At 44.1% G+C, this 27,578-nt stretch overlaps 1 protein-coding gene across 12 annotated transcripts in view; it reads right to left on the bottom strand.

Moving 5' to 3' along the window:
- LOC102147868 (FERM domain-containing protein 3) overlaps positions 1-27,578 on the bottom strand; it is a 277,621-nt gene that overhangs the window by 75,318 nt on the left and 174,725 nt on the right. For 5 of the 12 annotated variants that reach the window (XR_011431334.1, XR_011431337.1, XR_011431348.1 and 2 more), the window contains one exon: positions 23,275-27,396. The exons of the other annotated variants lie outside the window; for them this stretch is intronic. The gene's annotated coding sequence lies outside the window, so the exon portion shown is untranslated. Of the gene's footprint in view, positions 1-23,274; positions 27,397-27,578 lie in introns of those variants that run through there. 12 annotated transcript variants of the gene reach the window in all.

Genomic DNA, 27,578 nt, shown 5'->3' with positions numbered 1-27,578 from the left:
TCTCTCAAAGCTGAGGCCCCTAGTTTTCCACTTTCATCACAACTATCAGAGCAGAGTTAAGCTACCCACAGGCACCTGGAGGCATAGTCTACACAGCAACATATGAGTTGAAAGATCAATCATTCGAGTGCAGAGAAGATGGAGGAGAAACTTATCGAGAGCTCAAATTGGAGATCGATTTTCCATCTCATCATGGGAAAGAAGATAGAGAGCAGTGACTCAGCCAGAATCAACATAACCCCAATCCATTGTCCTGAGAGTCTCCCTAGGCAGCTCCAAGAATGCTGCAACAAATTACACGCTCCACTCTGCTCCCGCAAATAATCACTTCTGTGCAGGTCAGCAGCCCACTGGGGGGTCCACAGGCAGGAAGATTAACTTCCTCTCTGCCAGGCTTCCAGAGAGTAGCCCCGATAGAGGTGGGAAGCTGAGCAGAAAGGCCATGAAGATGGAGGCAGAGGGTGCTTTAATAGCACACAGTGTGAAACCCAGGACAAGAAGTCAGGCACATGGAACTGAAAGCTCACTCCTGATTTTTCAAGTTACTGGTTTGAGAATGAGATCGACTTCCCCACTCTTGCTGCCCTTGGCTTGCACCTTTCTTTCTAGCATTTCACTCCATCCAACTGGATCTCTGTTTATGAAGCTCCTAAATGGTGTCTGAGTGTGGCTCTCTGGCTTGTCACCCAACTTCTGCCCTCCTCCAAGGAAACAAACAACACTCCATCAGCACAGGGAAAACTCTACCAGCTTCTTCCCATCTTGCTTCAGAAAAAGACGGACAAGAACTTTTGTAAGAGAATGTGAGACTCTTCAGAGTTGGCCACGACACACTCTTATGTACAATGACAACCATCCAAACTTCTCAGTAAGAGCAAATACTTTAGCTCATGTTCTGTGCCCGGCACTGTGCTAAACTGTTGACATGTATTAGCTCATCCAATCCTCACAATCACTTTGTTAGATAGCACTGCTATCATCTCCACTTCATGGGGAAACAGAGACTCAAGAAAAAAATATGAGCTGGTCTCAAGACTTACACTGTCTTCTGTGCCTCTCTAAAGCTTCTGCTCTTTTCCATCAAGTCACAGGTCCTCAAACATTGGTGTACACCTTCGAGAACACTTCTTTTTCAATGAGCTCTTCAGTCTCTCTCACAGTTTTCCTGAATATTCACTGGACTAAGTGTGAAAGTGATGGACAGATATCTACCCTTAATTTTCTGCTGACAGCCTTCCCTCCAGGTCATAACCCCTCCTAATCCTGTTCTCATCATAAAAGGGACAAAGTCCTTCCTTAGTCTTACTGATTTTTCACCAGGATCTTTCCTTTCACAAATGAAAGGGTCAGGAAACCCTACATTGTCTTCCTAAAAACAACAGGTTTGCTCCCCTCCTCCACAGGCAGAATAATGAGGCCAGGTCAGCCAAGAAGGGTGAGTTGCTTAGTAGCTAGAAGCACATATCCTGTGCCCCGGAGGCAAATGGTACCTTTTGGTGACACTCAGGGTGTTTGGGAACATGATTCTTAATGACACAGCTCCTCCCTGGAGTGCCTCGGAATGTCTGGGGCAGGAGTGAAGATCCTCATCTTCTCACCTTCCTCCAGGGCTGTAACATCACCTGCCCTTTAGAGACCTGGCTTCTCAAATAGTCAATTCCCATCTGTGTCTAAGACTTCAGGCCATCTCCTCTCCCTGGCTTTTAACAAAATCATTTTTGAGTTGTAAGATGAGGCTAACCATAATAATTTCACCTAATATATTAGAGGTTCAATTTTTCAATGCCAGCTTGTACTCCCTGGGAAAGTATATTAACCCTCATGTGGAACTGACTTCCTGGAGTATCTTACTGTGTAAATCAGTTCCTATTGATGCAGGAGGAAATGGTTAGAGAGAAAGGGATGAGAGATTCTATTTACTGAGACCTGCTATGTGCAAGCTGTGGGCTGAGTGCTTCACTTATAGGATCTTACTTAGCAACAACACCATGAGGTAACCTTGTCTTACATTTGAGGACACTGAGGCCCAGAGAAATACAAAGGAACTCCTCCAAGATCCAGTAGCTACGTTTCAAACTCCCATTTCATTCCAGTCTAAAGCCATCCCATCATGCTGTCTCCTATGTGTGTCCAGAAATGTCTCAGCCGTGCAGTGAGGGGTGGGGGAGGCAGGCTGCAGTTATAAGTAGGCTGGTCAGAGTACACCTCATCGGGCAGATGATATCTCAGCCAAGGCTTGAAGGACGTGAAGCCATCAGGTATGGAGATGAATAAGGAAACTCATCACAGGTAGGATAACAGGTAGGCAAAGGTGCTAAGGCTGGAGAGTCAGGATGGGTCTGAGGAATGTCACGGGGCTGGAGTGTGGCTGGGGCAGAGTGAGCCCAGGGGACAGGAGCAGGTGAGGTCAGAGAGGTGAAGGTGCACAGATCCTGTTGGACAAGGAGAAGGTAGGCCCCAGTCTGCACCAAATGATTCAACCCTCCAACTTACACTAACAATGACTTGAAGCATTATTTACCAGTTCCTCATGGAGAGAGGGAGGGAAGAAGTCCTCATAAGTCCAGACTCTTACTCTGCCAGATACCCCTTTGTAAAACTAGGCTGCTGTTTCATCTAGGTGAGTAGAGAAGTGGGGGGGTGGGAGAGGCCAGAAACCTGAGTTTCTTAATTTAATATCTTCTATGAGAATCAAACAGTTTTAGATACAACTATTTCACTAAAACTCACTATTATGCATTATTTCACCTCATCAAAGAGGGGTGAACATTAGAAAATATGCAAATTTCCACTTCATTCATTAGTCCATGTCACATTTTGTGTCTAAATGCAGAAACTCTCTATGAGCCAAGCTACCCATTCACATTTTATCTCAGGCTATTCATGATTCTTCAAACTCTGCACCAATTCTGGAGTCGATGTATGCACAGAAATGGACTTTTATCAGATAATCCTCCACACATAAGGCAGGATTGTCCTAGCTACCCTTCTTGTTTTTTAAGTAAATATTTTTATTGGCATAACATATATAAAGTACACATACCATAAGTACACAGCTCAATGAATTTTCACAAAGTGAACAAATCTATACATCCACCACCCAGATCAGCAAGGAAATGTGACCAGCTCCTCCAAAGCCCCTTTGTATCCTTCTGTCATTACCTCCCAAAAGAGTATCCTCTACTCTGATTGCTATCATCAGTTTTGCCTGTTTCTGAACTTTACGCAAATGGAATCCTACATATGGTTCTTGTTGTGTCTTGCTTCTTCAGTTCAACGTGATTTCTGAGCTTCATATACGTTGTTGTGTGAAACCATTCATTCACTTTATTGTTCTATGGTATTTCTATTTTATGAATATACAATATGTTAATCCATTCTACTACTGACAGACATTTGGGTAGTTTCCGGTTTTTGGTTATTACAATAAAGCTGCTCTAAACATACGTGTACCCATCTTTGGTGAACATGTATAACTATTTCTACTGGAGTGGAATTGCTGAGACACACAGTGTATGTGTGTTTACCTACAGTAGCTACCACCAGAGAGCTTTCTAAGGTGGTTGTACCACTTTATACTCCACAGGCAGTGCATGAGAATCCTTCTTTTTTAGCTTTTGTGTAGAGCGGATAGATATCCTACTACTGTGAGACAAACAGGAAAGCAACCTTCTCTATTCCAGTGATGTGGCTTTTGCCATGACTGACCAAAGACTAGTCTTTGTGAGCAGCTGACCATGTTGGCTAAATGATGCTGGAAACATTTCATCAAACATCAAAATATGGTCCAAATAAAGTCATTGCATTTGGCAGACATTCTTCAATATTTAATAGGTTACGAGTAACTCTGCCCAATATGTCAATTCATTTAGCTATGCAAGGCTGTATTTTGATATTGACTGATCCAGTTTAGTATATCCAAGTATAAGTCTATCTTTTGAAGGGGCCAAGTGGTAAGAACTCTTAAAATTATTTAGGCCCCAAACCATTGTCTCTCATACTTTATGCTGCAGAAATCTAGGGAGATGGCTGTCTATTTTTCCAGGTGTCAGAGCAGAATGGAAGGCCTTTCAGTGAGGAATGCTGGCCCTACTCACAGAACGCCCTCTATCCATACACAAGGGAGAAGTGTGCCAGCCACTGACAAGTAGAAATACGAGGACACACCAGAACCTTCAATGTTCCCACCAATATGTCAGCTCTGCCATCTGCATGACACAGCACATGGATCCTACTTTAATAAACAATACAGCTAAATGTTGACTTCCTAGAAACAAAGAGCAGAATGGTGGTTACCAGAGTCTGTGGGGGATGTTGGCCAAAGGGTACAAAATTTAAGTTATAAGATGAATAAGTGCTGGAGACCTACTGTACAGCATGATGATTATAGTCAATAATACTGCATTGTACGCTAGAAATTTGCTAAGAGAGTTGATCTAAGTATCCTCACTACACACACACGCTAATGGTAACTGTGTGAACTGACGGATGTGTTAATGAGCTTGATTGTGGTAATCATTTCACAACGTATAGGTATATCAAAACATTGCATTGTACATCTTAAATATACGCAATTTTTATTTGTTAATCATTCTTCAATAAAGCTAGGGGAAATTTTAGAAAAAGAAAAATTAACAAACAAATAGTACAGCTTTTCAGCACTCTGGGCACTCGCCCGCCAGAGAATCCAACTGTGAAAATGACTGATGTGTCCTCACCAAAAGCCTGCTTCAGACTAGTGGTATTTAACAGAATCATCCTGCCTGCCTATTCCTTAGCTTCCTTATGTTCTCCCAGTGTGTTCATTAGACCATCAGAAATCCGTGGGCATAAAACTTATATTTATGCGGAAGTGCCCTCACTAATCTCAAGTGGGTGGCAGAAGATTCCTTAAGTCTCAGAGACGGGGGAAAGAAGAAAGAACTATTCAAGATTTCTCTAACTTGTGTCAAAATGCAGCCAAGGACATTGCCCATTATATCACCCAATGTCTGTTATAAGACTTAATATGAATCATTCTTCCTGAAATGATAGAATTGTAGTCCTAGCAGGAACCAGCCAGGAGGACCATGCAAAGCACTGCGATTCTCCTTCTGCTCTGGCTTCCGGAAAGCTTAGAGTTAACATTTGTGCTGAAATGACAAAACCCTACTTTACACAGAAACAAGCACACACACGCACTCATACTGTCAAAAGGCAAATTTACAGAGACAGAAAGTAGATTAGTGGTTGCCTGGGGCTGGGCAAGGGAAGGGGGAGTGACTGCTAATGGGCATGAGGTTCCTTTCCGGGTGACGGAAATGGTCTAAAATTAGATTGTTAAGATGGTTGAACAGCTCTGTAAATTTACTAAAAATATCATTGAACTGTCCTCTCAAAATTTAATGGTATGCATATTATACCTCAATAAAGCTGTCTTAAAGAATCAATCTGAGATGGATCATAGACATGAATATGAAAGGTAAAACAATAAAGCTCCTGGAAGAAAATATCATCATGGTCTTGGAGCAGGCAGAGATTTCTTTTTTCTTTTCTTTTCTTTACTTTTTTAGTGAGGAAGATTGCCCCTGAGCTAACATCTGTTGCCAGTGTTCCTGTTTTTGCTTGATGAAGACTGTCCCTGAGCTAACATCTGTGCCAATCTTCCTCTATTTTGTATGTGGAATACCGCCACAGCATGGCTTGATGGACAGTGTGTAGGTCCCTGCCCGGGATTGGAGTCAGCGAACCCCGGGACACAAAAATAGAGAGTGCGAACCCAACCACTATGCCACTGGGTCAGCCCCTGGGCGGAGGTTTCTTAAACAGAACACTAGAAGCACTAGTCATATAATAAAAACAACAATAAAATAGACTTTGTTAGAATTAAGAATGTCAGTTAGACAAGGGACATCAATAAGACAGTGAAGAGCCAACCACAGGCTGGGCAGAGATCTTTGCAATATTTCTCTCTGACAAAAGACTCATGTGCAGAATGTTTAATACACTCCTACAAATAAACAAAGAGACAAACAACCCAATTTTAAAATGGGCAACAGACTTGAACAGGTAGTTCACAAAAGATAGAGAGAGATCCATTTGGCCAACACACAGGAAAAGTGCACAAATGTCACAGGCATCTCCATTCCTACTTCTGCATCCCTATGCCTTCCACTTTGTTTAATGGTGTTTTTCTCTCTGTTATATACTTTGATATTCACATTTACCAAAATCCCAACAGGAAGCAGCGGCCACACTCAATTTAGGATATTGCAAGAAGGTTTCCTTTCCAAAGAGATTTTTACAATTGTGTGAGTTGGGTGGAAGGGCACCACCAGAGGTAGTGCAGGCCCCGGGTAAGGAGCAGCAGGACTGTCACCCCCACCAAACACACACACCCCAACCAGGGGTAAAGGGACAAGGGAGGAAGCAGGTACTGGGGCCCAGTGGAGAGAGTTGTGTAGAGGAGCAGCCTCAGGTGAAGCAGTGACCACGGGTCCAGGAACACAGCCAACCCAAGGCCACCTCACAGGGAAGGAGGCAGGGAAAAAATACCCAGACCTCATTCTCTCATCCTTGTGGCCACCTGGCTGGGGCTCCCACTGGTCAAACCGAAGTGGAAGCCAAAGGACAAGGTGGCTCTTGTATCAATGTGCTTGATCAGGTTTGCCTCCTGGGGCAGAGTAGGTAGGGTGTGGCTCTGGAGGGGTGAATGGAAGAGATCTGGAACTCCCTTGTAAGCTGCCTGGAATCTCTTTTAAAACATGCAGGGAATAAATAATGAACAAATACCACAACCAGTAAAACTAGGCTCCTGGAACAGGAACAGTAGATTCTTTGGAGACATTATATTAGCTTTGCATATGCAATTTGTGGAGGAGAAGAAGGAAGAGGGAAAGGGTAGTGGTTCGTTATTCTATAGCCAACCACGATAATGCCCTCCATAATTTATTTTCTATTGATTGGATGTAGAGCTGACTCCTGTCCAAAAGTGAATTGACATCCTCAGCAGTAGTTGGTACAACTTCTCCTCAAATTCATTTCGGAACCAGCATTCGGCACTTGGGGAAGGTTATTATCCCAGAGAGATACAAAACGAATCTCCTCTTCAATAGGTACCTCTTAGTTTGAATCTTACAGCCTTTCCCTGGTCTCCCCCCATCACAACACACTTCCTCAGCCACCTCGTCCCACCCCAGTGAGCCCACTCTCTTTTCTTCATCACTTATTCTAACTCAGTTCCCAACCACAGTTTCCATTAGTGCAGGATCCAAGATACTGTCTACATTGATTTTCTGAAAAGGCTTTAAAAGCGTCCATCAAGAAGCCTGCTGATGCATTCTTCCGTTTCACAAGCCTCACCCTGCAAGGTGATCCAGGATACTGCTCAGCTGCTTCCTGTTCTAAACGTCTCTGCATTGTGGTACAAAACAAACAAAGCTGTTCCGTGCAGGAGGCTTCTATGAACCTGAAATAATCTTGTACCCTCATCAAGGTATATGTGTGTTGTCTCCTCTACTAGTGTGAAGGTTCACACGAGCAGGGGCCTTGTCCTTCTTGCTCAGCTTCTATCCTCAGAGCCTCACACAGTGCCTGGCACCTAGCAGGCTAAATGTACGCTGAATAAGTAAACAAGCAACTGGATGAAACGTCCTTTCTCCAACGTCTCCTTCAGCAGCGGTTGGCCTTAAGTCTGCCACCAACTCTAACTCAGCTACCTTTGTAATAAAAGTTCACTTGTGATAAGTTAAGGAGAACAAAGGATATGCCTTAAAGCATCTCTCTCTCTGCAAAGCTGCCTGGCCAGCTGCTGGAGCAGACTCCGCCATCTTGCTTCAAGTCTCACATGTTGTGCTAAGCCAGCCAGCTCAATACTCAGTCCACATGCAGCCATCTGAGCACACTATTTTATCTGACCAACAACACCTTCCCAAACACATTCACCAAATACCACTCCTTTCTTCCCCCACTCAAACCTCTCTAATGTTCACCACACAAGAGAAAACACCAGAGCTTGGCCACTGGTAAAAGTTAAACAATTGAGCACTGAAAGAAAAATTATGAAATCATATTTTTAATTTTTGAGTTGAAAGGGACATGAGAGATCATCTGGTCCAATAGCTTTCAAACTTTTAACCACAACCCACAGTAGGATATACGTTTTACATCACAACTGAGCACACATTCATTTTTTAACATAAATATATGTATTGAGTTGGTACATGTGCCTAGCGCTTTTTCTAGATGCTAAAAATAAAACAGTAAATAAAACATATTTACAAAAACCCTGCCTGCTCTCATGGGGCTTATATTCTAAAATCAACTCACGTGTGTGTGTGTGTGTGTGTGTGTTCATATCTTTTGCTTGCTTGCTTGTTGATTTGTTTATTTTAATGTTGATCACAACCCTCTAAATTACTTCCCAGGCTCACTAATGGGTCATAAACCATAGCTTGAAAACTACTAATATGATCCTATGTTTTCATTGTGGATATGGAAACAGGTTTAGAGACACTGAAGTCATTGGGTTTAACTTTGAGCCCATTAGCTGGAAGTGCCTGTACATATCCGAGTGGAGATATCTAGGAGACACTTAAATGTACAGATGTGAAGCTCAGAGCAGATGTTTAGGATGGAGATACAGCCCTGGGAAGCAGCCAGGGAATGAACGAAGTGTTGCAAAAAAAGTGTATAAGTTCTCTTTTTTTTAACAGTGTGCTGTAGGATGTCCTGAGGAGCACCAACATTTAAGGGATGTGAAAAGGAAGAAGATCAAGACAGTCAGAAAACCAAGGGAGAATGGAGGTAAGAAAGTTCCTAAAAGGGCCACAGCATCCACATTGCAAAGAGGTAAAATAAGGCTGATAAGCATGCATTCAATTTGGAATTAGGGATGTCTGGGGACGACGGCTCCCAGAGCAGTTAGAGTGAGCCAAGGGCAGAAGCCAGGCCACCGCCGACTGAGACGTGAATGGGAGACACTAAGGGAAGACCATGCTTTCAACAAGCTTGACACAAAAGGAAGGAGTGAGCAACAGCACAATAGCTGGAGAAGAGGGAGATCACAGGGTCGGAGAAGCATATTTAAAGCAAGAACAACAGAGACATATTCACACGGCTGAGGGATAAGAGCCAGCAGAGCCTGAGAGGCCAAATGTCAGAGAGCAGAGCAATGAGAGATTACGAGACAGGGCGTTACAAGCGCACAGATCAGAGACCAGGTTTGGACAGCAAGAGAGCAACCTCTCCTGCTGAATCAGGTGGGAAGAGGGAGAGCTTGGAGACAGATGCAGTGAATCTGGTCATTTCAAATTACACACGAATATTGAATCATTACATTGTACACCTGAAACTAATATAATATGTCAACTATATCTCAACAAATAGCTGTATTTTTCATCATTGTACATAATAGTGTAGGAAGCTTCAAAGCCCTGTGATACAGGTTATAGAATACACAAGCAGCAGCCTGAATGTACCCTTTCTCGCCCAGGTTTCAAGGAAGAAGCTCATTTCCTCCTGTAAAGAGCCTCAGGCATCCCACAGCAGGCTCCTCCATTCAAGTGGCCTCCAGCAATGGATTCCCTTAAGGGAGAACAGATGCCCCTAAAGCAGAGATTTTTCAAACGTCACTCACAGCACATCAGATTCCTCCAGAGGGCTTGTTAAAACACAGATTTGGGGCCGGCCCCATGGCTGAGTGGTTAAGTTCACGGCTCTGCTTTGGCAGCCAGGGTTTTACTGGTTGATGATTCTGGGCGTGGACCTAGCACCACTCATCAGGCCATGCTGAGGCGGCGTCCCACATAGCAGAACTAGAAGGACCCACAACTATGTACTGGGGGATTTGGGGAGAAGAAGAAAAAGAAGATTGGCAACAGATGTTAGCTTAGGGCCAATCTTAAAAAATAAAATAAAACACAGATTCCTAGGCCCCACTCCAACAGTTTCTGGAGTGGGGGCCCCCTAGGATTTTCATTTCTAAGAAGTTCCCAAGTGTATTAGTTTCCTAGGGCTGCTGTAAGAAATTACTACAAATGTAGTTGTTTAAAACAACACGAGTTTACTAGCTCATAGTTCTGGAATTCAGACTTTAAGTCCAAGATGGGTCTCACTGGGCTAAAATAAAGGTGTTTGCAGGCCTGTATTCCTTTCTGGAGGCTCTAGGGGAAAATCCGTTTTCTTGCTTCTTTCATCTCCCAGAAACCACCTGCATTCCTTGGCATGTGGCCCTTATTCTTCTTTGAAGATGACCAGTTATAGCTGGTCAAGTCTTTCTCACACCACTTTGCTCTGACACTGACTGTTCTGCTTCCCTCCTCTACAATTTTTTTGTATGCGTGAGGAAGATTTGCCCTGAGCTAACATCTGTGCCAATATTCCTCTACTTTGTATGTGGGATGGCTCCACAGTACGGCTGATGAGCAGAGTAAGTCCACACCCAGTATCCAAACCCATGAACCCCGGGCTGCTGAAGTGGAGCGTGCATAACGTTAGCCACTTGGCCACGCGCTGGCCTCCCTCCTCCACATTTAAAGACCCTTGTGATTAGAGTACATTCGACCCACTTCGATAATGCAGGATACTCTCTTTATCTTGAGGTCAACTGCAAAGCAACTTGAGGTCAAGTGCAAAGCAACTTGAGGTCAACTGCAAAGAAGTTATCACAGGTTTCACAATCCTGAGGTGCTGGGTGTGTGTGTGTGTGATATGTATGTGCTATGCAGGTATGGTGGGGAGCAGCACAGGAAAGATCTGGGAGGCACGATTTGTATTCTCTGTTCACCTTATTCTAAGAAGCACTTAAATCTGCTAGCTTAACTCTCTCATGTGAATTTGTTTTAGTTTTATTTTTATCATTATTATTATTTTAAAACAAATGTTGATCTCTTACACCAGCTCTTGGGGGCACTTCTCTTCCAGAGATGAGGGAAAGTGAGTTGAACTATGTGACAAAACAACCTAAGATAGGCTGTGGACTAGAAACTCTGCATGTTCCCTCCACATGAAGATTCATCTGTGGCCTAAAATAGAAATTCATATCCTTCTCCTGTTTGTCCCTATAAACAGATCCACGTTTGCCAAAAACACGATATCTTCACAGCTCTGTTCCCCAAATGATATGTCCAGCCAGCACTGAGCTCCCTGGAAGATCACGTGCTCGTTATCCTGTAACTCTGCTGTAGTCAGCAGAATTCCAGCCTGCAGAAGGGGACATCTCGTGGGTGGTGACAGAAAGAGAGTGGAAAAACTAGTGAAGAAGAGAACAACCCACCACATCATCCTGAATTCCTCAAAAGGCTGAACAGCAGAAAGTGGGCCAGTTTGCTTCACACATGTGGGTGTCGGGACATTTACATTTTCAGGAATCAGACATAAGCAAATATAGTTCTACTTCTGCCTCCTGCATTCTCCAGATTAACAAATACACATATTCCACACTCATTTCCAAAGTAGCCCGATGGTAAGCTTTCCCAGGAATTGTGCTTCCTCAGCCACCCACCCCTCTGCTTATGGCAACAGTAAACCCTAGAAGATGCTTTTTGATCTAGAAAGACAGAAGCCTTTCCTCAGCAGCTCTGAAATAGTCAGCAGAGAACAATGGAAATGGCTGTCATTTGTTGAGGACCTGCTCTGTGCTTGGCACTCTCTATACAATCTGGCACTGAATTTTCATTTCAGCCTGCAAAGCAGGTATTACTCTCCCTCTATTTTTAGTCTGAGAAATATTTGGACTCTCTGCCCCAAGACTGCACATACACACAAAACTTTGCTACAATTTTAGGGGCTCATGGGCCCCCTGAAGACCATTTATAGACCTATAAGTCAAGAGACCTAAGTTCCTAAGATGGCTCGTCTGCCACTCCTAGGGAAGCCCCACAGATGACCCTTTGCTCCTCCACACAATGAGATGACACTCCAGTCTCTTCCACTCTCAGGGTCCAAGTGTGGGTGCCTCTTCATCAGTCAGGCAATAGTTAAGGACAAAATTAATATAAGGAGTGACAAGCTCCGCTATAACTGATGACAAAACATTCCTCAGGTGTAATCAAATGTATATTTGTTAATAAATATTTCAATTTTACAATAAAAGTCATTTGCTATCACACTAAGCTTCATTTGCATTCATCAAATGGCTCTTGGATTTCCCTCACGTCAACAGAACTCTGAGGTCACATGGGAAGAGGCGAGACAGATGGTCACAGAACTCCCTTTGGTGGAACCTGAGGGTCATTCCAGTGACAACAGATGTTTGCATCATTGCTTAGCCGTGTATCACCAGTGAGCAGCTGGGAAGTGTTTTGTATTGCCAAATTTGTTAAAAAGAATTTGTATGGAACCATGATTAGAGATGATCAGCATGGAGAAGGTAGGAAAAGTGAGAGAAGTCTTAAAGTTACAGAACCTGCTTAAGTCACCACAATCACACAAGCGGGATCTCAGAGAGGAATGGGCGGGCAGGTGCAGGGGCTCGACATGGCTGCCTTAGTCAAATGTATTCAGAGTAATGAAGGGGAAGAAAGAAGCTCTCATATCTTAAAAACAGGACATTGCGTCACTATAGGAAAACATACTGCCACAGGTAAATACCAAATATAATATCTGTAGCACTGCCACTGTTTCCAAATAGATGTAACTCAGTTGGTTTAGTCTTTGAAAACAAGGAGCTTGTCTTAGCTATGGTGTACGTAACTCGACATTTCCATGTTATCTCAGTTAATCGGCAAACCTAGCCACACAAAGCAGGTCTTCTTATTTTCATTTTTACAGGCGTGAATACAAACTCTCAGGGGAATTAAGAAGCTGCCAGGGGCCCATCCGGGTCTCTCTGGCTTAGCAACCAATACCCTCCATTGTCCTGGGCTATTGCTCAACAGCACTGAAAAAAGAGTTTATAAAGATGAGAGGGAGGAGATTATACCCTTTAAGCAAAATAACTATTGCAGACTGGCAACCTCTTCTCCCATCTATCTACTCTCTACTCACCCACAAGTAGAATGCCCCACCCATCAGTCCATTAAAGGATTACTGCAATCATTAAGAAGTTTCTGCCAAAAGTGCTGAGGGAGAACAGAAACCATTGTGCCCATTATTTGAGTTTGCTGGGTTTTAGAAGATGTACACTATTTATAAGTTAAAATGGACATATATTCTAGTTTACAGAATAACAGTTGAGACTAAATGCAAGAGTGAGCTGGGAAGAAGACCCCTTCATGAGCATTAGTGGTCAGAGCTAGAAGCCTGGGACCCAACAAGCTGTGCAAGTGCCTTCTCTCAACCAAGCGACTTAGCTAAAAAGGGGAAGCAGGAGGCTGTGGGGAGAGGCCAGGGCCAGTAACTGAAGGGCCATGGGAGGAGGGCTGGAATGTCATTCACCATCCTCACTGGATACCTTGAGAGTGAAAGGGGGCCCTCAGGGACAACCAGAGTAAGAGTGGACCGTCCTGGGCACCTTATTCATAAGCAATGATGGGATGTTTGGACTTTTCCCCGAAAGGAGAGGGAGCCACCAAGCATGGCATAACCCCAATTGGCATGTCAACAAAGTCCATTCTGGCACCTTGTGGAGAACGGGGTCAGAAGAGGAAGAGGCTATGAAACCTCAGAGACCTACTCCAGAAGCTATATGTGCACGTGTGCTCACAAGCATGAGCAAACGAGCCAAAGAAAATCCAGAAGCTGGGGCTAATTTTAAACCCACTAATCTAAATTGACCTAAATGACCTAAATTAGCACAAAGAGGTTGAATTTTCCCAATGCCAAAGCTCACCACCCACTCCTCTGCTCCTCCCCTGGCAAGTTTGTTGCATTACAGAGAGTGGAGCCACCCCTTCAGGCCACAGGGCACCATCTGGAAAAGCAGCGAGTCACTGGCCTCAACAGGGAAACAGCCACAAACAGCAAAATGCAGCCAGACTTACATCTGTCTGGAGTGTGGGAATCATTTGTTTGTTCAACAGATATTTGTTGAGCTTCTACTATGTGCCGGGCATTGCAAATATAAATAATGATAAACAGGACACATTTCCTGCCCTTGAGAAACTTACAGACAGAAAGGCAGTTACTGTAACACAGGGTGAAAAGCATGTAGAGGTTGATCCAGGTGCTAAGGGCACAAAGGAGGGCCATTTACAGCTCGGGGATGAGCAGGTGATGCCCAAACTGAAGCTTAAAGTCTTACGACTCCAGGTGAGGTCCCCAGACTCAGCAACATCCTGCAGCACCTGGGAGCTTGCTAGGAATGCAGAATCTCAGGCCTACTCCAGACCAACTGAATCAGAATCTGCATTCTAACAAGCTCTCCAGGTTATCCATGTGCACATTCAATTCTGAGAAACACTGTCTTAAAGGATAAGGACGAGTAAGCAGAGGGAGACAAGTGGGAGAGGAGATCTGAGATGCAGGAAAGAGCAGAAGCAAAATGTCTGGTGAGAGAGAGAGTCTCATGTTTCCACACCGAAGAGATCAACTTGCTGGAATAAGATAATAAGTCACAGGCAAGGAGGGGTCAAAGAAAGTGCTTACGGGAAGGGACAGAAAGGTCCTTGTGACTCCAGGACCAGGCTAGGTCTTTCCTAAGAGCTCTGGAAGCCCTTGAAAGGTCTCATGCAGGGGACATTTAGAAAGACTGCCTGGCCGCAGTGGGGAAGGGGCAGGTTTGGGGACCATGGAGAAAATTATGTGACACATCAATGTATGTGGCAGTGGAGACACCAAGGAAGTTAGGTGGCACGGGGCCAGCTGCTGGTCGGAGGGAGCCAAGAGTTGTCTGGCACAGACTTGAGCGCTTGGAAAGGGAACATAGCTAGTTATGGGAAACCAAGAAATCTTCATTCTAGAGCCACATGTTGTCCCCTAATTATATTGTTTCCCAGCTCCATTTGTGCCAAAGAAGTAAAAAGAAAAGCACTCAAGGGACCTTCCCCACTGGATCTCAGTTCCAGGAATTGGGCTTGAGCAGGATGTCCCAAAGTCACCTAGAAATAGGAATTACGTGGGACATCTGTTCACAAGTCAGATTCCCAGGCCCTGGTCACACCCCACGGAATGTGAATCCTGGGGGAGCAGCCAAGGTGCTTCCACACAGCAGGAAACCTGGGACCTCTGGGGCATGGTATGGAGGGCACCCGGCTTCTATCACTGTGGGGGGTGGCACATCGGGGCTCCCCTTCCTCCGTCATAATAACCCCAGAGGCCAGGAGGTGCAGACTTCACTGAAGGAGCCACCACTAAGGGGTTGTCCAGTCACCCAACCCTTAGGAAGCCGAACATGGAAAACAGGCTTGCAGGGTCCTGGTTTAGAACAGCCCCTCTCGTGATGTGCTAAGTGTGCATCTTTGATGGCAGGCCTGTTTGTCTCTCTGTATTCATTCACGCAATACTCATCATCCAGCACCTGCTATGACAGATACTTATTGGGTATAGGCACTACACTTGATGTTTCTGCCACATAAAGTAAGAATATCAGCTAATATTAGCATGAATTGACTCTCGAACTTTGTCATATATATGTGTATACATATACACATATATATGTCTGACTCAGTGACTTTATACTTTTTAAAAAGATGAGTCTAGAAAAAAATGAACAAAAAGCATAAATAGGCATTTCATGAAAGAGAAAACTCACAAGGCCAACAAACATATAAAAAGATGCTCAACTGATCAGTAATCAGGAAAATGCTAATTAAAAAACAAGATGGCATTTCATTCCCATGAGAATGGCAAACATTTTAAAGTCTGACATTCCCAAAGGTTGGTGGAAGTCAGAGAAACTGGAAATTCTCACGCCCTGCTGGTGGGAGTGTGAATGAGCACAACCACTTTAGAAAATGATTGGCCATTACCCAGCAGAGGAGAAGACGGACATCACGAGGACCTCCGCTCTCAGGGAGAAAGTCTGAAGAAAGTCTAGCACGTGCGCACCAGGAGGGATGTACAAGAGTTTCTATAGAAGCATGGTTTGTAATAGAATAAAACTGGAAACAATTCAAATATCCATCAAGAAGAGAATGAGAAGGGCCGGCCCGGTGGCACAGTGGTTAAGTTTGCACGTTCTGCTTCGGCGGCCCAGGGTTCACCGGTTCAGATCCCAGATGCAGACATGGCACCATGTGGCAAGCCATGCTGTGGTAGGCATCCCACATATAAAGTAGAGGAAGATGGGCATGGATGTTCACTCAGGGCCAGTCTTCCTCAGCAAAAAGAGGAGGATTGGCAGATGTTAGCTCAGGGCTAATCTTCCTCAAAAAAAAAAAAAAAAAGAAGAGAATGGGAAAATAGTTCATGTATATACATATGTGTACATATACACATACACAAACCACACACACCTATTATACACATATATTATACTCTTATGTTTGTCTGATATCTTTTACAAACAACAACATTTAGTCCCCAGTTGATTTATTACTATTATTATTTCCACCGTTTACTAAGGCATGTGCTAGGTGTTTTCACATATTTCTAATTATCATGAAAACATTGTAAGGTGTAATTATTACCTTGCAGTTGGCGACTCTGAAGTGATGCCTTCAGCCTAAGATCACACCCTTGGGCAACACTGTAGTGAGATTTGTACCCAATAACCTCAAAGCCCAAGTTCTTTCTTACCAATAACACAGAGCTTTTTCCAGAAAAATCTCAATGACAATAGGGTATATGTTAAACACGTTATCTTGATAATGACCCATCACAATAACAAATGAATCCCTCCCAAATTGCTCTTGATATGTAGCCCTGTTCTTCACTGAGGCTAAAAACCAAAAGCAAAACAGAACTTCATGTGACAGCAACTAATAATGACATGGTCTCCTGGGAGAAAAGTGAAAGCCAATTAAAGTCATCTCTACCAAATCTAGGCTGGATTAATTTGAGCTGAAGTATCTATAATTCACGAGAATTAACATGAATGATCCAGAGAAGATGTTCAGATAAAAAGAAAAGACACAACGAATACTTCTGTTCATAGTAAAGTGTAATTGCCCATCGGCTCCCAGAACAGGTCACTCCTTTCAGATCTGTCCCTCTCCTGCTGTGATTTCTCACCACTGCTGAGGGCCTCTGCACATGGAGAGCATGCTTTCAGGTTCCTGTCGCTCTGAAGATCTCTCATCCCCGGCTTTTCATCTCAGCCCACCAATTATTTACCCATCTCCAGCCTCATCTTCTGGCTCGTCCTCTCCCTTTGACCCCTGCCCGCAGATGACAAACATGCTCCTATGACATCCTCAGAAATGCCCTTTCCTTTCACTCCAATATGCCCTCACCCACCAAGCTCTCTCTCACTCCATTTCCCACCCATCTTCTTGAAAGAACCCACTCTGTCCCACAGTCCCACTTCCTTGCCAGCCTCTCATTTCTTAACCCAGTTTCCTCATCTATAACATGGGGCAATCACATCTCTTCCTAGACCCTTATGAGGCTTCAGTGAGAACATGCTCATGACACCAGGTACCAAGTGGGAGCTCATTAGTCCTCCACTTCTTGAAACTCTTTTCTCTCTTGGCTTCCATTTAGCTCCTGTTCTTTTTCCTCAACCTACATCTTTGTCTCTTACCTGTTTGTCATTTGCTCAGGGATCTCATGAGTCACCTAGTTCCAAATATGGCTTCTATGTGGAGAAGAGATGGGTCTCAAGCTCTATATCTAGGCTTGACATCTCATCTGTAAATCAACAGGCCCCAAGCCAGAGTCATCTTCCTTGATCACACAGAACCTTCACCGACTGCTTCTCCTTGCCACCATTTGCCAGTTTCTTAGACTTGAAACCTTGCAACCTCCAGGAACTCCTCTGTTTTCCATCACTAACCACTTACTAAATGCTGTCTTATTCTATATGACCCATGTTTTCATCAAGCCCCTCCTTATCACATGGAGGCTACTTTATTCCTACTCTTGGCCTCAACAACTCTAGTTGAGAGATCTTCGAGAGACTCCTGCCCAACTCATCTCCCTGCCCCTCTATCTCATCCCTCCTCTGTATCCTACAAACCACTGCAAAAAGACCTTCCTAAAGGACAGCCTCTTTCTGCCACTGTCCCCTCCTTCTGCAGCATACTGCGTCTGCCAAATAAAACCCAAGGATCAGCTCAATTTGGGAGAAAGTGAGTAATCAGTACCAAGAGCCATACTGAGGACTGTTTATGTACATGTGTGTATATATATCTATACATATGCATATATATACATCATGTGTGTCTAGATACACACAGATCACAAAGATCTCACTAATGCTCAGAGGAGAATAATTAGTAAGCCGACATCATCAGCCTCTTCGCATGTTTATTCCTCAAGTCAGAAAATTATAAAATTATGACCATGATAAAGGAAAAATTCTTTTTACTTTCACAAACTTGCTTGACTTTTCAGAAAAGTCTTTCATTTCACACCAGAGAGTCAGAAAACATTTGCCTATTATATCCTTTAAGGTTGAAAGCCAGAGTTAGCACACTCCAGGTCCAATGACCATATCTTTGATGTCTCAAAGCCAATGTTTAAAAATTAGAAGCTTTCCCCTAAAATTTGAAAAACTGGGCTCCCTTGCAAACTCACCTGATCAGGTAACAGCAGCTCAACACATCAGGGAGTGAGCTGGGGGAGAGTAACAAACAGCTGCCCCTTTGGCCAGGCACCCACTCTACTCAGATCACCTGTCTGACTCGACTAGGAATTTTAGCCTTTGATCCCTAGATTCAGCAATGAGATTTTCTTGCGATTTATATAAAATGACATTGGATCCCTCTGACACACAAAGCATGTCCTGTAATTTCACACTGAGCAGCACTGCCTTCCAGATGGGATCCATTGGCCCCTTGTGAACACGTTTAAGGAGCGTGTGTGTTCCAGCTTCTGCATTTCTAGCTCATTGGGACTGTCGGATGGTGTGGATGTTTCAGAACGTCGCCCACTTTAGATGCATTGTTTCCCTTGTCCAACCAGACCCTCAGCCATAAATGAACATGACGTTGCTGTAACGTATTTCTTGTTTTGCAAAATGAAACCAGCACCACATGTGCTTCCAAATGTTTATTATTCCCTGTGAATAACTTATTCTAGTACATTTCCAGGAATAGGAGTTAGAAGGACTTGTTCTGCCCTCCAAGGTCATCTTTGTCTTCTTAAAAACTCTAGGACAAACAATTACATTCCAAAGTTTGAATTTATCTTAATTTGTTTTCAATACTTTTCATCCTTAGACTATTTTGATTTTTCTTTGGATTCTATTTTAACGTTTTACTTTGTATTTCACAGGTAATAATCTTAAACAGCTTTGCAGTTTAGCTTTGTTTCTTTTTTTGAACACTGAGATTAAACATTCGGCATCTCTACCATTTCAGTTCCTGGGAGTATCAGCTTTTGCTGAACCTTCAAAGGTGTCAAACGTGTCACTTGCCTTGGCTCTCCCTTTTTGGTGATCTGTTGATTTTAATGCCCTTTTTAATTTCTGCAATCTGGAAGCTCCTTGATTATTTTGGTTTTCCCAGTTTTGTGACTGCATTTGTGGTTATTTTTCAATACTCTCGCCCCATGGCCTGGCCTGAGTTCTAATCAGAAGTTTCCATTTGCCTTTCAGGAAAGAGCTCTTATCGAACGATCCCCACGTGGTGAACATGCTTGCCTGCCAGCTGCTGGCACAGCGTTCTGCAGAGAGAGGACACCTAGTTACATGTGGGGCTTTGCCTTCTTCAGAGAAACCCCGGACTCTTCAGAGGAACCCGTGGCAGCTCTAGGCACAGACAATCCTCACTGGGCACTGAACATCCCATTCATTACTCAATTCCCTACCCCTGCTGCCCTCCCAAATCTGGCAGCTGGAGGGGACTGTGCCACACACCTGGCAGGGTTGGGATCAAAACACTGCAATTCAAGAGTCTTCCCCATGACCCTGCCCTCTGCATGCCTAGCCTATTCCTGGGATGATGAACCCTTTTAGAAGCCCTGCCACCTCCCCATCAACTGCTTCTACAGCTCTGGTCTTGACACTGAGCCAGGAGCAGTGTCTGTCTGGGTCACTATGCCTCCCCTGCACCAAGGAATCCAGGAATCCACTCCCAGGAGAATGCCAGAGAACACTGTCAGATGGCCATCAGCCAGCATGCTTGCCTGGTGACCCTGGAGGAATGTGACTGTGTGCCCTTTGTGTGGCTGCCTGCCCACAGCCTGGCCGGCCATGTTCCCCCACAGCCCACTCACATTCCAAGGTCTCAAGTGCGAAGCATAGTGAACCCTGCCACCACGCCACAGAAAATGTCAACACTGCCCCAAGCCCTCTGGAACTGTCAAGGATGTCCAGCCCAGCAGGTTAAACTTTTAAAACAAAGGCCATAGGTCACTCACCCAAAACTTGCAGAAAATCTGTTTTGAAGTGTAGCATAAAAAGGATATAACTTCATATGCAATGTAAATTCAAGCACAATAGAAAAGCACTTGAATCATTTTCATTCTTAAAATGTTTCTTTACGAAAAAAGCAAAAATCTAGGGACAGTAAAAAGTCTAATTAGTGCTTGCTTTGTGCATTATATTAACAAAGGACATGGGTGGAAGTGACCTTTAACCACATCACAAATTTCTGCATGCTCAGCAATTATGGAGGAAGCAAGAGGTGAGGAAAGACTGTAAGATAAGGGGAAGAGGGATTAGGCCTTCTCCCAGAACCACGCCTGTCCCTCTCCTGTCTTCCTTACAGGCAACACTCTTTAAAGGGGATCCCTCAGAAGCCACCACCTTGCTCAGTTCCGCACCTTCCCACTTTACCACCTCCTCTTCAAAGCAGCAGGGGGCGCACTGTTTGAGACTGAAGGGAAGCGGAAGGCTTCTTCACAGACTTCTTTCCAAATATCAAATTCTTTCACAAACATCAAATTCTCCCCAAACCCACAAAATGAACACTAGTCCTAGCTAGGTTGTTCTGTGCCTCAACTACTGGACTCTTGGCCACCTGAGTCTCGGGTAGAGTTCCAGGTCCCTTTTAGGATGTTGTGCCACTGGTCTCCACAGAGCAGAAAAAAAATTTGGTCTGTTGTCCCTGGCAGTGGCATTAGACACAAAGGGACTTCAGTTCACATCTTGGTCCTGGCCCTTCCTGGCTGTGTCACCTGGGACAAGCCACTTGGCTCTCTGAGCCTCAGTTTCCCCAACTGTGAATTGGGCTAAGTGTCGCTCACTAAATGAGACGGTGCATGTGAAGCCCTCGGCCCCCTGCCTGGCACATGGCACCAGCCCAATAAACCTCCGCTCAACCATGCCCTCCTGCTTAACCACAGTAGATCAGCAGGGTTTCTGGATCATTAACTCATTCAACAAGCTTTTAAAAGCAAACCGGCTCATACCAAAGCAGACACAGGCCATGTTTATGAACAATTCTCTCCCAATGTCTTAGACTTAAAGCTTAGGGATTCTTCTGGTTTCCAATGGAGAGCAAGGGGAAAACAGTGTCGCTCCATGATCAGTAATTTATGACCTTTCAAGAGAAAACTATAATTAACGTAAGATGCTAACATCTGCATCCTTTATTTAGTTCTTGTTCAGTGCTTACCCAGTTCTGCAGCCGCCCATGTGGAAATTGGACCATCACTCCAATGATGATTTTCTTTTAATCTCTGTTTATATGTATTTATACAATATGGCCCTATTGTCACATACAACATATATTATGTATACACGTGCATATGGACCCACTCACGTAAGTGCACATACACACACACACACACATAGAATGACAGAAAAGTCTGGAACACATGTACTAGGTATAAATGTGCTTGGCACTCAGGATGTGATGTGAACATCACACAGACCTCATTTCATTTCCTCTCAGTTGACATGCAGTGTGCCCAGGAGCCTTCTGAACTCAAATATCCAGAACCACCTGGAAAATCCTCCTGTCCAGCCTAATTTGGAAAAGGGAAGTTCTAACAAAGTCAAGTGTCCTACTTAAGAGAAAGTGATGCCTCTCAAAGTGGGGTCTGAAGCCCCCGCAAACCAGGAAGCCAGTGGGGAGCTCGGGGCTCCAGATCAAGAAGCTCCCGTTGAACACTGGGCCTCCCAGTGAGTCACGAGGATACAAAACCCTTCTCTAAACCACAAACACCCTCCACAAGGCTGCCTTTTAGCCACTTTTCCTTGGTAGGAATTATCTTAGTCTGGTAGCTTTCATCTTAACAGGAAGCCAACATGATTGCAATGAAGAATGTTTCGTTCGTTTGGTTTTTATTTGGGACGAGGGTTGAGGGGTGAAGGGGGAGGCACAAGCAACACAACAATCATTTCAGTGATTCTCAAATTTTTGAGAATTACCTGAGAGGCTTATTTAAAATGGAGACTTCCCGGCCCACCCCCAGATCCCAATTTAGCAAATCCGAGGTGGAAACCAGGAATCTACATATTTTTAACGATCCCCTGCCCCAGTGACTCTAATGGGGTCCTCAGACCACAATATGGAGAAACTGGCTGGACCACCCAAAAATCCCTAGAACCTTAGAACCTGGCTTGAAACAAAAATTAATCCCCACAAACTAATTATTAGGAAGAGTGCCCTGAATCTGCACATGCCCGGGAGTTCCTGGAGCACCGAGGTCTCCCTGGCAGCCCCCGCCATGCACCCACTCCTTTCACTCATGGCTCCTTTGCAGAGAGAGGGGTGGTCAAGTCTCCAACGACAACAGCGGATTCATCTACTTCGCCTCGCGGTTCTACCAGTTTTCACCTCACGTAGTTGGACGCTCTGTTGTCAGGCACACATGCTAAGGATTGTTATATCTTCTTGGAGAAATGGCCCCTTTATCATTATGTAATGCCCCTCTTTATCACTGATAACTTTCCTTGCTGTCTGAAGTTAATATAGCTATTCCCATTTTCTTTTGATTAGTGTTAGCAGGGCATATCTTTCTTCATCCATTGACTTTTAACCTATACGCGCCTTTATATTTAAAGTGGGTATCTTGTAGATGACATATAGTTGGGTCTTATCCTGTGACTCATGGGTCCCAGGTTCAGTCTGACTGTAGCTCACCCTGCCCCTATTCCCAGAAATCCCTCTCCTAGCCTTCTGATCCTGGACTCTGACTTTGCAGCATCCTCCTTGAGATTATGCAGCTCCCCAAAGAAAGAAATGACCGTGGAAATCCATTAAAACTATTTGCTATTCTGTCACGCTGTGGGTCAAATCATAGCTCCTGAAACATAATTAAGTAAAGTAATTGGCACATAAAGCAGTCTGCACAGCTGACACCACAACGGACTCGAAGGGCTTCACGATATTTAACTTTTTCTAAATAAGAATCTAGTGCATCTGAATTAATCACAGACTTTTATTTCATGAGGTCAAAGTTAGTCAGATTTATTATATGTGTGCCCATGTGCTGTATGTCTGTGCATGCAGAAAAGGTTGACACATCAGCAAAGAAAACGTTGCTTCGGGGGGCAATAAAGGGGTAACTTGAAAGTTTTCAAGTCAAAAATATAAAATGTTATTGCATATAAACTTAAAGACACTATAGTCATTTCCTGTATTGAAACCAATTACTTCAAAAGATTCATTTAAAACTGTGTTCTGGAACTAGACAAAAGTACAATTTTGTTTTTAAGTTATACCCTTCCAAAAATAATCATGCCATTTAAGGATATACATTTTCACTCTATGACTGAACTTTCCCAACCTGGACGGACAGTAAAACACAAGGGAGTGCACAGGAAAAGAATACCGATCCAGACGGTTTTCCTAGAAGCTGCCGTCCCTGAAAACAGTCCATCAGACCACACTGAGAAGAAAGAAGGATCAAGCAAACTGAAACACCATTCAGGCCCTAGGTACCCCTGAAATAGCTAACCATTTAGAATAAACAGCAAACGAAATCAGAAGGCTGTCCAGATGTTCACGAGTGGAACCACTTCTGCGACGGTTCCACTATGTACTGTTAAGAAAGATTGTCTGAAATTTGGAAATAAGTAAAAAATATGACTAGGTTTCCTTCAGGTCACATAGAGCATTGTCTTACAAAGCAACATAGGGCACCTGATGCTTTATGGAAAATAACTTGACAATATTTACTACCCTTTAGGGTGCAGCCTGTAAAGTTAGATGTTAACTTGAAGAAGAATGATGAGCTGAAAATAGTTTCCGTTCCACTTTTTTTTGTCCCATAAGCCAAAGGCAATGGTTTTATCACCTTATATAAAATTGTATATCTCAGTCCTGTCTCAGGAAACCTTATTTGGGCATGGTTTCGTTTCATTGACTGTGTATACCAAAGTCTCCATATTCTCCTTGGAATCAGCTTTGCCATTCTGCCAGTTCCCTCATTAATGAGGTAAATAAATCTTTGACACATGCTCACTGTATGTTTGTATAAGAAGAGTCATAATTTTCACTTACTGAAAATTATACAGTAAGACTTTCCTTACCATTCGGTCCACCCATCTCCCTGCCCTGGAAACAAATGTCTGCTCTGTTCTTTCTCACTGAAGTCAGAGCTTGAAAATTACTTCCAAAATACCGTAAAGCCTGGGAAGGTTCCATTTGGCTCAAATAATCGTCCATCATCACTGACCAAGGTCACAGTGGCTCCTCCAGCCAACACCAAACAGCTCTTTCCACAGACCCCACCATCCTCTGACCAGGTTAAGACTCAGCATTTCACCAAGGTACACAGATCTGGGTCTTTCTTCCGTGGAAGCAGAACAAAATGCAAAGAAAAGAGAGACAAGACACACTTGCGTCTCTTAAGTCCGGTGTCCTATTTCATTTCGCTCCAGGGCATGGAGTTTGTATCAGACTCATCACTGTAGAAGCATGTGTATGTCACTGGAAGTGACAGAGCAAGGCTAAATGAATGAAGCCGGACTTATCCTCAAGAGCACAAAAGGGAGTGTGGGATAAAGGAAGCCAAGGAAGAGAAAGAATGAGGCCATGTGAGGGCACGTGAGGGAAACACACTTAGTTTTGCAGAATCAGCCTCCACTCTCAGCCTCACCTCCCACACACTGGCTGTTCTGGTGCTCTAAGTAGACTCCCAGTGAGGCTGCCAGTGCCAGTGCAAGGCTCAAAATTTCTTCTGCTTTACTATAAACACACCAAGAAAAGATCTGACTCAGGGAAACACCTTACTAGATTAAAAAAGGAAAATGTATTTTACAAAGCAAGCCACAAAGTGTGGGGTGGCTAAGCACATAGAGCATTATCCCAAAGGGACAAAATCTATGAATTCCACTTCTTAAATTGCTGAAATGAACACTGATTGGCTATTTGGGGAAAATCATGACCGTCACTTACAGAAGATGTCTTAAATGTGTCTCAAACAAGGGGACTCAGGAGGAGTCCCAGATGGTTTCCCTCTGTCCTTCAGAAGAGAGGGAGTCCTTTCTCCACACAAATATGGACTTGTACCATGAGGACCAACAGTGGGCACAGCCTGAATTAGGCCAAATGACCTCATCGGGGGCAAGACGTAGAAACAGCCTTCCTTGTTCTGAGCCTTCTGTGTGTCACACAGCTTGTAGGCCATTCAGAGGAGCTGCTCCTGCCTCTGGGCTGTGCCTCAGCATAGCCTTCCTCCCACTTAAGGAATAGTGGCAAATGGTCGCTGTCCAGAGAAATAAGACTCTTCTGGAAGAAGGGAGGAGACGTCCTCAAACCCTGACCCCTTTGTGCGACCTGCACCTTCACACACGTGAGCTTCTTTTAAAAAGGCGTCTGTGAGTGAGCACTGCTCACCAGACATGCCCATTCTGAGCCCCAGAATCTTGATCATCACTACTTGGGGGCCACACACAGTCTGGAAAACTGTGTATAATCATCTATTTCTGACAATATTTGACAAGTGTGGTTAAATATGATTTAGGCCATGAAAGCCATAAAACATTTAATGTCCATAAATGGATAGTGTCCGTACAGGCTCCAGAGTGGGTTAGGATATTAGTTCTCAATTCCTCTTCCTTATGGACACGGTAACAACATAACCAATGACCACGGGAAGGTCCCTATAATGACTGGGTCTAGATCCTCTGCTCTCAGTAACCACATGCAACATTTCTTCCTCAGGTCTGGTATACTCTGAGGAGCCTACTTCTGGCTTGTATGGACCAGAGAGAGCCCTCAGTCTTCATCGGACGCAGGCAGTGAACGGTTACAAAGCCCTGAAACATCTATCTCTCTAATGTGACCACTCCTTGCCCGCCATCTTTCTTGAAGTTAGCTTCTCTTTGCAGGATCAGCATGTTGTGGGGTGGGGAGGGAAGAAGAAACCCCTCTGTGAGACAACAGGGAATATATATGTTGATCTCTGCCCCTAGTTCCTGGCACAAATTTCCTAAAACCCTTGTAACTTCCTAAGTGATATAAATACTAGGAGCATCTTTTCTTCTAATATTTGGTCTTGGACCACGGTTCCTGACACAGAGTTCCTGAATCCCTTGTAACTTCCTGGGTGACAGCAGTATCTTTTGTTCTAATGAGGCGACTCCTGTATGGATCCTGATTGGGAGCTGATCACCAGAAAGACCAACCAATGATTAGAAGCCTGGAATTTTAAGCTTCAGCCTCCACTCTCTCAAGAAGGGAGAGGTTTGGAATCAGAGTTAATGATCATTCATGCCTACGTGATGAAGTCTCCATAGAAATCCCAAAAGTATGGGATCTGGAGAGTTTCCAGGTTGGTGAACACATCCATGTACTGAGAGGGTGACGGGCCCCAACTCCACAAGGACAGAAACTCCTGTGCTTAGGACACTCCTAGACTCCACTCTATGTATCTCTTCATCTGGCTGTTCACCTGTATCCTTTATCATACCCTTTATTATATAATAAACTGGTAAACTTAAGTAAGAGTTCCCCTGAGTTCTGTGAGTTGTTCTAGCAAGTAATTGTATCCAAGGGGGAGAAAGTCATTGGAACCTCCAATTTGTAGTCAAGTTGGACAGAAGTTGTGGGCAACCTGGGGACCTATACTATTTGTGATTGGTGTATGAAGGGGGTATAGTTTCATGGGACTGAGCCCCTAACCCATGGGATATGACACTATCTCCAGGTAAACAGTGTCAGAATTGAGTTAAATTGAGGACAACCAGCCAGTGTCTGAGAATTGCTTGTTTTGAGGAAGTCCCCCTCCCCGAAACATGTGATGTCAGAGCACTGTGAGTGTGAGTAGTGTAAGCCTCCCTCTGGGGTCACAGAAATCACAGCGTGTGTGGTCAGTCTCTGTGCTGCCTTGACCACCAAGTCCGCACGCAGCCAGCATTCGTTTCCTTTCCTGCATTTGCCCATCCTCTGTCCTCACGTCATCCACCAGCTTTTCTTTATCTTTCCACCTTTTCCCCCAATGGAGTATCTGGAATATTCCTTCCGAACCTGGAATCTTCAGTAGTCTTAGAAAGACTCTGGGACACCTCTGGACCTTCATATTCATCTTCCCATTAATCTGTGAAGATATGAATATCAACATAAAATATGTATGGCTTTAGATGTATAGAAATACAGAAAAAATGCAGGGAAATGTCAACAGAGATTATCTCTGGGTGGTGGAATCATGGAGGACTTTTAAGATCTTTAAGCTTTTTGTATTGTGTCTAAAAAAGACACAATGCAAATGAGTGTGCATTT

Source organism: Equus caballus, chromosome 23 (assembly GCF_041296265.1).
Source record: "Equus caballus isolate H_3958 breed thoroughbred chromosome 23, TB-T2T, whole genome shotgun sequence".
NCBI classification, from domain to species: domain Eukaryota; kingdom Metazoa; phylum Chordata; class Mammalia; order Perissodactyla; family Equidae; genus Equus; species Equus caballus.
Note: the sequence above shows the minus strand (reverse complement) of the source record. Positions and strands in the feature narration are given on the sequence as shown.